Consider the following 12,122-nt stretch of genomic DNA (forward strand, 5'->3'; position numbering starts at 1 on the left):
GAGCCGATCAAGAGGGATATTCACAGCTATGCTCAATGATCAGGAAGCCCCCAAGTGACCTTTAAAACTGTGGCATTGAGCCGATCTAGTGGGATATTCACATCTATGCTCAATGAGCAGGAAACCCCTAAGTGGCCTTTGAAATTGTGGCATTGACCCGATCAAGAGGGATATTCACAGCTATGCTCAATGAGCAGGAAGCCCCCAAGTGACCTTTTGGTAATGAAAAAGACTCATTATTCTTGGAGATGAAACGACAGAGGCCCTGCTTTATCAGGGATGCCGGATTTATTATAACTAGCGGAGTTACCCGCGCGTTTGCGCGGCTAGATCCATAATATTATTATAAATATCTATTTACAATTCGACATATTCTCCAATGCACAACTTCGAAAAGACTCGTACTTTAGCAATCTACGTATTTGTCATCAAGACTGTTTGGTATTCACGGTTTGTTTGCCTTGAATTTATCGTATAATGCCTACTTTTATATATAGAAATACCACAATATATATGTTGAGAACATGTCTTCTTAAAATGACATTGCTAACTACTTTATAAACATGATTCTTAGTTGACACTAATCCATTTGCCTAGCGGATGCTGGGCAGATACATTTACATGTTTGTTCAGCATGACACAATGCATCACATGCATTACATTCCCATGTACATCCATCACCTAGCATGTGGATGCTAATTCTACTCTGTTGCATTGCTTAGGACCTATGATCCAATTGAAATTTTATTCAACTTTAGTAGACCACCATAGCGTCACTGATATACCTATTAGAAAATAATATAATTATCAAATTATATTCAATGGGAGTTCTGTAAATTTCATTTCATCCACTCATATCATAAGTGTCTATTTTCGCATATGTGAAATAATTATTAATTGTTTCTATACTTTGAATTTGAAAAAAATCATGTGGCATGTGTGTCCAACTCATGTTTAGCTGCTAATATCGGCTATGACATCTGCAGTGTACTCTTTTGTTTGGTTGTTGTGCTTTTTTGGTTGTTTCTACCACATGGCCTTCCGATTGGTTTGTTGAGCTTCATATTGAACATCAAAAATATACTATCTCCTCTTGTATTATTAAATCTAAGTAGATGTATTTAGCATCCACCATGTAATTAAGATGGAGATAATAAATACACGTTCATGAACACTTCTGGCTTATTATGTAAGAGAGTTCGATGTTTATTCATATAATATGACCTCTACACCTGTCTTCTTATTACAGCTATCTTTTTATTTTGACACGAACTTGATGCTTAACTTTGGCAGTAATATGTATTTTATGTAAATTTATAAATGATAATATAACAATTTATACATACATCTGTACTACTAATAATATCAAAAGACGTGTGTTGCCTGCACATTACCGTGGCTATTTTAATATAAGTGCTATATCTTTTTTTAATTTGTTTTAACTGAAACAAAATAGATATTCATTTGACAATATAAAATTGACATATTTTGACCATAGAATTTATCCGACTTGGTCCTTACTAATGCTTTTAAATATTTGTGTTTCATCATGTTTTATTACAACCCACTCAATTCACTGGATTAATTACTTGTATATTTCATTTTTCTATCTTTCTATCCTGCTGTCGGTAGTTGTGCCCAGCCCAAATCCTTACACGTATTTTTTAACACAAATCCTTACACGTATTGGTTTGACAGGATCGTGTTATATAGGACCACATCTTCCAATCGGTTCATTTTTTTCATTTTTTTGGTGGATTCCCATTGTTCCTTTTTAGGGAGGATTCAGGTTGCTTTTTTACATGCAGATTGGTTTGTTGATGCCTTAGTAGGTGTTGCTTATGGTTGACGTAATGTTGACCATTCCATTTCTATTGTCTTGCTAATATAAACATAGCCAAAGATATGTGTTGTCTATGCAATTGCATGACATATTTTAATATAAATATCACATGTTTTCTTAATTTGTCTTAATTAAAATAAGTCATATTTTTATTGGATAATTTAAACTAAATAAGTTTTGACCAATTAATTTATTCTACTTGTCCCTAGGAATGCTCTTGAATATTTGTCATTTATTCGGTCTTACTATAGGCTACATAAATTACATTGCTTAATCACAACTTGTAGACTTTTTTAGTTTTATTTCCGCAACGTCATTTGTAATATACTCCAGTAGTGAAGACTCATGTACGCTCATATGTGCACGCCAGCCCAAGCCCTTTGTCCTAATTTACATTTTCTTAATCACCCTTTGTGTTAATTTAATAATCCTGACAATAGGTAGCCCAAGCCATATAGGCCAATTCATTTTTTTTCTAACCGTGCTAATACCCAGCCAAGGCGTACATATAGGCCAATAAAATATCAATATAATTGTCTAAAGCCAGCCCAACCATTAGCAGGATAGGAACCAACACATAGTCGTTTTCGTTTTGTCTTTCTTGTCCGTATATGACTCCAATTAGTTTTTTTTTCGGCTAGGACTCCAATTAGCTCTTATTTTCCGTTCTGATAGGTGGATTCTGATCGGATTCTTGAAAGGGCGTCATGCTTCTTTAGATACTTTCCTTACGGTGGACTTTTGGTACGTGAGACGTGACATGTTAAATTGTTTGTACGCGATAATATTTTTGTATGTAACGCTTTATCTTTTATATCTTAACCGTTAATTTCTAATATTGACGGTCAAGTATATTTAATCTATGTGGGCGAACGTGATGGCTTGTTTGACTTCTGTTTTATGTATATAATAGATCGCCATAATATATACATTGTCAAAATATGTACATTGTAAGAGTCGGTGGCTCAAATGTAGTAAGGCCAAAGATGAGCAATATTCCATGGTCGACGGGTCTCCTCCTCTGACTTACGTGAGTCCTTGTGGTCTCGAATATCGATAAGGTAGTATGACCCATTGTTCAAATTCTTGCTGACCACAATGGGTCCTTCCCAAGGTGGGGATAGCTTGTGCATATTAGTTTGATCCTGGATAAGCCGAAGCACCAAGTCACCTTCTTGAAAGATTCTGGTCTTAACCCGGCGGATGTGGTAATGGCGGAGATCTTGCCGGTAAATCGCCGAGTGAGCCTCCGCAAGGTCACGCTCCTCATCTAACAGGTCAAGTGCATCTTGACGTGCTTTTTCATTATCAGCTTCAACATAAGCCGCCACGCGGGGCGAGTCGTGACGGATGTGTCTAGGGAGAACTGCCTCTGCTCCGTAAACCATGAAGAAAGGCATGTAACCTATAGATCTGTTGGGGGTAGTATTGATACTCCATAGCACTGAAGATAACTCCTTCACCCAACAACCTGGTGTCCTCTGCAAAGGAACCATAAGCCGGGGCTTGATGCCTCTCAAAATTTCTCGATTGGCTCTTTCAGCTTGACCATTGGATTGGGGGTGAGCTACTAACGATATGTCAAGTAGAATATGCTCAAGTTGACAGAACTCTTTCATAGCACCCTTGGACAGATTAGTGCCATTATCAGTTATAATGCTGTGGGGAAAACCATCACCTTTTTGATGAATTGAACCGTTGTTGCCGTGTCACACTTACTGACTGGTTCTGCTCTGACCCACTTTGTGAATTTGTCAACCGCCACCAAAAGGTGGGTCTTTTTGTCCTTGGACCTTTTAAAAGGCCCAACCATATCAAGCCCCCAAACTGCAAATGGCCAAGTAATTTGGAATCATCCTCAATTCTTGAGCCGGCACGTGAGCTCGTCGTGAAAATTTCTGACAACCATCACATTTACTGACCAAATCCTCTGCATCAGCATGAGCCGTCAGCCAATAAAATCCATGACGAAAAGCTTTAGCCACGAGAGATTTAGAGCCGGCATGATGACCACATTCTCCTTCATGAATCTTGCGAAGAATTTCATGACCCTTTTTAGGAGAAACACAACGTTGAAATGCCTCAGTAACACTGCTATGGTGTAACTCTCCATTGACAATTGTCATTGATTTAGACCGCTGGGTTATCTGTCTGGCCAAAGTTTCATCCTCAGGTAACTCGCCCTGGTCATATAAGCCAAATATGGAACTGTCCAATCAGGAATAGCATGAAGAGCCGCCACCAATTGTGCCTCCGGGTCAGGAATAGCAAGGTCTTCCTCTGTAGGCAACTTAACTGAGGGGTTATGCAGAATATCCAAGAAAGTGTTAGGTGGTACCGACTTACGCTAGGATCCCAACCGGCTCAAGGCATCAGCCGCCTCATTTTTTCTGCGATCAATATGTTCGACTTGATAACCCTTGAAGTGCCCAGCAATAGCGTCAACCTCGCGGCGATAAGCCGCCATGACTGGATTCTTAGAATCCTGTTTGCCTGAAGCTTGCTAAGCCACTAAGTCTGGGTCGCCGAAACATCTCACCCGGCTTAAATTCATCTCATTAGCCACCAGAGACCATGGCGCAAGGCCTCATACTCAGCTGCATTGTTAGTACAAGGAAACATCAACCTTAAAACATAACAAAACTTTTCACCTCGAGGGGAAGCTAAAACAACTCCAGCCCCCGAGCCCTCCAATTGCGTGGACCCATCAAAGTGAATAGTCCAATATGTGTTATCTGGCTTCTCTTAAGGCATCTGCAGCTCTCTCCAGTCATTGACGAAATCCACAAGTGCTTGAGACTTGATGGCCGTGCGAGGCATATACTTCAAACCATGAGGTCCAAGCTCAATGGCCCACTTGGCTACCCGACCTGTGGCTTCTCTGTTTTGAATAATATCCCCTAAAGGACCAGAACAGAACTAACCATAGTGATGGAATGACCCAAAAAATACTGCTTAAGCTTCCGACTGGCCATGAACACCCCATAGACGAGCTTCTGCCAGTGCGGATACCTCTGCTTGGACTCAATAAACACTTCACTGATATAATAAACCGACTGTTGAACCGGATATTCTTTGCCTGCTTCCTTCCGTTCCACTACAATAGCTATGCTGACAGCCCGGGCATTAGCAGCCACATATAATAACACCGGCTCCTTACCAATAGGAGTAGCAAGGACTGGCGGCTCAGCTAGCTGTTTCTTCAAAGCTTCGAACGCATCATTAGCAGCACACTCTAGACAAAGTGATCCGTTTTCTTCATCATCTGATACAGTGGTATAGCCTTCTCACCCAACCGGCTTATGAACCGGCTTAAGGCAGCAAAACGACCTGCCTTAATCTTCTCTGGGTTAGCTTCAATGCCTCTGTTAGAAACCAGAAAACCCAAGAGCTTGCCTGCTGGCACACCAAAAACGCACTTGTCCAGGTTAAGCATCATCTTGTAGACCCGGAGATTGTTGAAGGCCTCCTTCAAATCATCTATCAAAGTTTCCTTATTTCTAGATTTCACCATGATATCATCCACATAAACATGAACATTGCGCCCAATCTGATTGTGAAGGCAATTCTGCACACATCGCTGGTAAGTCGTCTGGGCACTCTTGAGCCCAAAAGGCATAGACACATAGCAGAAGGCTCCAAAGGGAGTGATAAAAGTTGTCTTCTCCTGGTCCTTAACTGCCATCTTGATCTGATGATAACCAGAATAAGCATCCAAAAAACTCAAACGCTCACAACCCGTTGTAGCATCAATTATTTTATCAATATGAGGGAGAACAAAAGGATCAGCCGGACATGCCTCGTTTAAGTCCGTGTAGTCCACACACATATGTCAAGTGCCATTCTTCTTAAGTACCAGCACCAGATTAGCCAACCACTCAGGATGAAAGACTTCAATAATGAACCCAGCCGCCAAGAGCTGGGCCACTTCTTCACCAATGGCATTACGCCTCTCTTCATTGAAGCGACAAAGGAATTGCTTGACCGGCTTAAACTTTGGATCAATATTAAGAGTGTGCTCAGTGAGTTCCCTCAGTACACCTGGCTTATCAGAAGGTTTCAATGCAAAGATGTCCCGGTTCTCACGGATGAACTCGATGAGCGGGCTTTCCTATTTTGGATCCAGGTTAGCACTGATACTGAACTGCTTGGATGAATCGCCAGGCACAAAGTCAACTAGCTTAGTGTCATCAGCCAATTTAAACTTCAATACCGGATCATGCTCTATAGTCGGCTTTTTTAAAGATGTCATATCCACTGGATCAACATTGCCCTGGTAGAACTTCAATTCCTTTGCTGCACAGATAGACTCAGCATAAGCAGCGTCACCTTCTTCACACTCCAAAGCTATTTTCCGGCTTCCATGCACTGTGATGGTCCTCTTATAACCCAGCATCTTGAGCTGTAGATGAACGTAATAAGGCCGTGCCATGAACTTGTCATAAGCCGACCGTCCAAACAGAGCATGATACATGCTTTTAATCTTGACCACTTCAAAGGTTAGTCTCTCGGCCCTGGAATCATGTTCATCCCCAAAGGCTACTTCCAGATCAATCTTGCCTACAGGATATGCCGACTTACCAGGCACTACCCCATGGAAAACAGTATTGGAGGGCTTAACACTTTTGTCAGTCAACCCCATAAGACGGAAAGTATCATAGTAAAGGATATTAATGTTGCTACCCCCATCCATAAGTACCTTAGTGATTTTGTATCCACTGATACGTCTCCAATGTATATATAATTTTTGATTGTTCCATGCTATTATATTACCTGTTTTGGATGTTTAATGGGCTTTACTAAGCACTTTTATATTTTTTTGGACTAACCTATCAACCGGAGGCCCAGCCCAAATTGTTGTTTTCTTGCCTATTTCAGTGTTTCGCAGAAAAGGAATATCAGATGGATCCAAACGGAATGAAACCTTTGGGACAGTTATTTTCGGAACAAACGCAATCCAGGAGACTTGGAGTGGACGTCAAGAAGCAAATGAGGAAGCCACGAGGCAGGGAGGTGCGCCCCAGGGGGGTGGGCGCGCCCCCCACCCTCGTGGGCCCCTCGTGGCTCCCCTGACCGACTTCCTTCACCTATATATATCCATACACCCTGAAAACATCCAGGAGCACCACGAAACCCTATTTCCACCGCCGCAACCTTCTGTACCCATGAGATCCCATCTTGGGGCCTTTCCCGACGCTCCACCGGAGGGGGAATCGACCATGGAGGGCTTCTACATCAACGCCATAGCCTCTCCGATGAAGTGTGAGTAGTTTATCACAGACCTTCAGGTCCATAGTTATTAGCTAGCTGGCTTCTTCTCTCTCTTTGAATCTCAATACAAAGTTCTCCTCGATCTTCTTGGAGATCTATTTGATGTAACTCTTTTTGCGGTGAGTTTGTCGAGATCCGATGAATTGTGGGTTTATGATCAAGTTTATCTATGAGAAATATTTGAATCTCCTCTGAATTCTTTTATGTATGACACTACTAGAAAAAGGGCTATAGATGGGATTGACACTAATGGCGCACCAGACAGGTGGTGCGCCATTAGTATATACTAATGGCGCACCACCTCCTGATGCGCCATTAGTGTTGAAACTACTAATGGCGCACCCTGCCCACGGTGCGCCATTAGTATCAATTTTTTTTGAACTAGTGCGCCTGTCCAAACATACTAATGGCGCATCAACAGGAAGTGCGCCATTACTAGTTGTAACTAGTAATGGCGCACCAGCCAGAAAGTGCGCCACTAATGTTATTTTTTTTATTATTATTTTATACCTTTGTTTTGCTAAACTACTAATGGCGCACTCTCACGAGGTGCGCCATTACTAGTTTAAACTAGTAATGGCGCACCCTGCCAGAGTGCGCCATTAGTATGTTTTTTTTGCAAAACTACTAATGGCGCACCACCAGGGGGTGCGCCATTAGTAACCTGGATTACTAATGGCGCATTTGTTGCTGGTGCGCCATTAGTAAGTGGGCAGCAACAAGATATTTTGGACAGGCTCTCCTCCCACACTCACTTTCTCCCCACTTCATTCTCTCCACCGCCTCCTCCTTGTCTCGGGTGCCTCCTCTTTTTCACCTCATTTCCACCATAGATTCATTCAAATTAAGTGGTTAAGTTACCTAGCTAGATCTATGTATGTTCGTGGTGTTGCATATGTTTGTGGTGTTGCATATGTGTTTGTGTTTGGAGGTGTACCAGTATTTGAAATGCGATAGTTGCCAATATTTTTCCGGAATGTTGATTCATTTCCGTTTCGGCGAGAATTTTGGCATTAAGCATTCTTTTTGGTCCTATTTTTAGGGAAAGTCATGCCAAATTTTTTCTTGGTTCTAAAATATCGTTTTGCTCTACCCCGCAGGCGACCATGGTCCGCACGATGACCGAAGGCATCGTGAATAGGTTTTTGAGGTCCGCGAAGGCCGAGATGCTTCAAAAGAACGAGACGGAGATAAGATGTCCGTGTCGAAGATGCAAGCTGAATAGCCTTATTGCGGACCCGGATTCCGGGCAGGTGCGGGACCACCTGCTCTTGCGTGGTTTCATGGATGGCTATCGGTGGCAAGGTGATGAAGATGACTACGAATTCGTTCATGGGGGCCGGGCAAGAAATGAGGAAGGGCAGCAAGACAACCACCGCGGCACGGGCGGGCGAGAAGACGAAGAATCCCCAGGAGATGATCACGACGGTGATGCTGTACACAGTCATCATGTAGAAGATGCAGGACATGATGATGTTGCCGGCGGAGCAGACGACGCTGGACCATCGATGGGCTGGGTGCAGGACCCTCATATTCAAGAGCTGCTTCTCAAGCAGACGGATAACGCAAGAGCTGCCGCCCGAGAGAAAGCCAAGATGGATCAACTTGAGTTAGACGCGGTTACTCCATTGTATGAAGGAGGCAGGCCCGAGGATACCCACCTGAAAGTAACGCTCATGGCTCAGGAGATGAAGGTAAAACACAAAATGACCGACGCATGCTTCGACGAGAACATTTCATTCTGGCACGAACGTCTTCCCAAGGGGAACAAGTGCCCGACCAGTTTGGAGGAGGCGAAGAAAATCGTGTGTCCTCTGGATTTACCGCACGTGAAATACCATGTGTGCATGAACAATTGCATCATTTATCGGGACGAGCACGCGGAGTCTACCATATGTCCGGTGTGCGGTGTCACTCGATACAAGAAGAGGAAGAAAGCTCCTCGAAAAGTGGTGTGGTACTTTCCGATCACTCCTCGTCTGCAGCAGTATTTCGTGGACCCTAAGGTAGCAAAGCTCCTGCGTTGGCACGCGGATAGGGAGGAGAAGAAGCGAGAAGATGACGCAAATGATCCGGAGATAGATAAAAAAGACAAGATGCTGAGTCACCCTAAGGATGCGAGCCAGTGGCAAGCGTTGAACTTCGAATACCCAGAATTTGGGAACGATCCAAGGAACATCGTGCTGGGCGCGAGCACCGATGGAGTAAATCCGTTTGGCAGCCAGAGAAGCACACATAGCACCTGGCCTGTGTTTGTGTGGATGTGCAACCTTCCCCCCTGGTTGTGCATGAAGAGGAAGTACATTCACATGAGTATGCTAATTGAAGGGACGAAACAACCAGGGAACGACATCAATCTGTATCTGGGGCTGCTGAAAGAGGAGCTTGACACGCTGTGGAAAATGCCAACCAATACATGGGACGCCGCAGAGAAAGAATATTTCCCTATGAGAGCCGCACTGCTCACGACGGTGCACGACTATCTCGGTTACGGATATCTTGCGGGGCAGGTAGTCCACGGATTTTCTGGATGCGTAAGGTGCATGGATGACACAACGTATCGCCAGCTAGATAGAGATCCCGGGTCTTCGAAAACCGTGTTCATGGGACATCGAAGGTGGCTTCGCGACGATGACCCGTGGAGGAAACGCAAGGATCTGTTCGATGGTGAAACCGAACCCCGAAAACGCCCGTGTACGAGGAGCGGCGAGGAAATAGACAAGCTGTTGAAAAATTGGAAAGACTGCCCACTGCCGGGAAAGAAGCAAAAGGCGCCAGAGCCGGGAAAGAAGCGAAAGGCGCCAGAGCCGCTGCTGAAGGTATGGAAAACGAGGTCTGTTTTCTGGGACTTGCCGTACTGGAAGATCCACCGTGTGCCTCACAGCCTTGATGTCATGCATATCACGAAGAACGTGTACGAGAGTCTGCTTGGTACCCTGCTCAACATGCCAGAGAGGACCAAAGATGGGCCGAAAGCAAGGGCAGACTTGAAATCAATGGGCATCAGGCAGGAGCTTCACGCTATATATGATGATGATGATGATGATGATGATGATGATGATGATGATGATGATGATGATGAGGCGAAGCAGGACACGGAAAGTCGTCGCAAAGGCAAAAAGGCCAAGAAGACCGGAAATGACTACCCTCCCGCGTGCTTCACTCTAAGTCAGGAGGAGATCGAGCAGTTTTTCACCTGCCTCCTAGGAGTAAAACTTCCTTACGGTTACGCGGGGAAGATAAGCAGATACCTAGACCCAGCGAAGCAGAAGTTCAGCGGGATGAAGTCTCACGACTGTCACGTGCTGATGACGCAGATACTTCCAGTTGCAATCCGTGGGATCATGGACGCGCACGTCCGTGAAACGCTATTTGGCCTATGCAATTTCTTCAACGTCATCTCTCGGAAGTCGATTGGCGTGAGGCAACTCAGAAGGCTACAGGAAGAGATCGTGGTGATACTATGCGAGCTTGAGATGTACTTCCCGCCCGCTTTCTTCGATGTTATGGTGCATCTGCTGGTCCATATAGTGGAGGATATCATCCAACTCGGGCCGACGTTCCTACACAGCATGATGCCATTCGAAAGGATGAATGGTGTCATCAAAGGATACGTTCGCAGCATGTCACGTCCAGAAGGAAGCATAGCCAGGGGCTTTCTGACCGAAGAGTGCATCTCCTACTGCACGAATTATCTAGGCATCGAGAACCCCGTTGGTCTGCCCATCAACAGGCACCTCGGCAGGCTCGCTGGATGGGGTCACCGTGAGGGTCGCCGCGAAATGCATGTCGACTGCGAGGGTCGACTCGCCGACTTTGAAAGAGCAAACCTAGTCGCGCTACAACACATAGACGTGGTCGATCCTTGGGTGGTAGAGCACAAAACCTTTATTAAGAAGACTTACAATGACCGAGGCCAACAGAGGACGGACGGAGATATACTCAAAGAGCACAACTCATGTTTCACGCGTTGGTTCAAGCAGAAGCTTCTGTCGTACCCTTTACATGAGGATTCTTCCGCGGAAGAACAACTCATATTCGCCTTGTCACAGGGCGCCGAGCACAACCTGATGACCTATGAGGCGTACGATATCAACGGCTACACATTCTACACCGAGGCCAAGGACATGAAGAGCGATGGTTATCAGAACTCCGGGGTAACGATGGAATCCTACACCAGTAACGACAAGGACAGATACTACGGAAGGATCGAGGAGATCTGGGAGCTGAGCTACGCTGGAGAGAAGGTCCCGATGTTCCGTGTCAGATGGGCCAAGAACGTCATAAAAGAAGACCGGTATTTCACCACCATGGTTATACCCGAAGCCAAATCCAAGATCGCGGGCGCAAACGTCACCGCGAAAAATGAGCCATGGGTACTGGCTTCCCAAGTGGACCAATGCTTCTTCATTACCGACCCGCCAAAGCCCAGTCGTGTTGTCATGAGGAGAGGCAAAAGGAAGATCATCGGAATGGATGGAGTAGCCAATGAGCAAGACTTCGACAAGTACGGCGACCCGAGGATCAAACATGACGACGATGATGAAGTACCAGCATACACCATAAGAAGAAGCAGGACCACCCTACCTAAAGGACGTCCGTTCCACAGAAGAACTCCATTTGCGAAAAAGAAGGGCAAGAAGACTGTGAACAGATAGCTAGCTAAGATCGATTGTATTTAAATCGTAGCCTTCATTTCTCGATTGTATTTCATGGGTACTTTTTGAACTATCATGAATATTTTTAAATTTCATGGACACTCGATCTCGATCCCCCTCCATCTCGATCGCTATCCCACCTCGCCAGATCCGGTCCCCCTCGTCGCCGAGCACCCCCCAGTCCACCGGCCGCCGCCGCCGACCCCCCGCACCCTCGATTCCCCTACTCAACCGCCGCCGCCGATCCCCCGCACCCCGCACACCCTCCCCCGCTCCACCGGCATTACTATTTGATGATATTTTTTAAAAAATTATTACTGTCTTATAAAAAAATACTACTGTTATGATTT

This window comes from Triticum dicoccoides, chromosome 3B (assembly GCF_002162155.2).
Source record: "Triticum dicoccoides isolate Atlit2015 ecotype Zavitan chromosome 3B, WEW_v2.0, whole genome shotgun sequence".
Classification (NCBI taxonomy): domain Eukaryota; kingdom Viridiplantae; phylum Streptophyta; class Magnoliopsida; order Poales; family Poaceae; genus Triticum; species Triticum dicoccoides.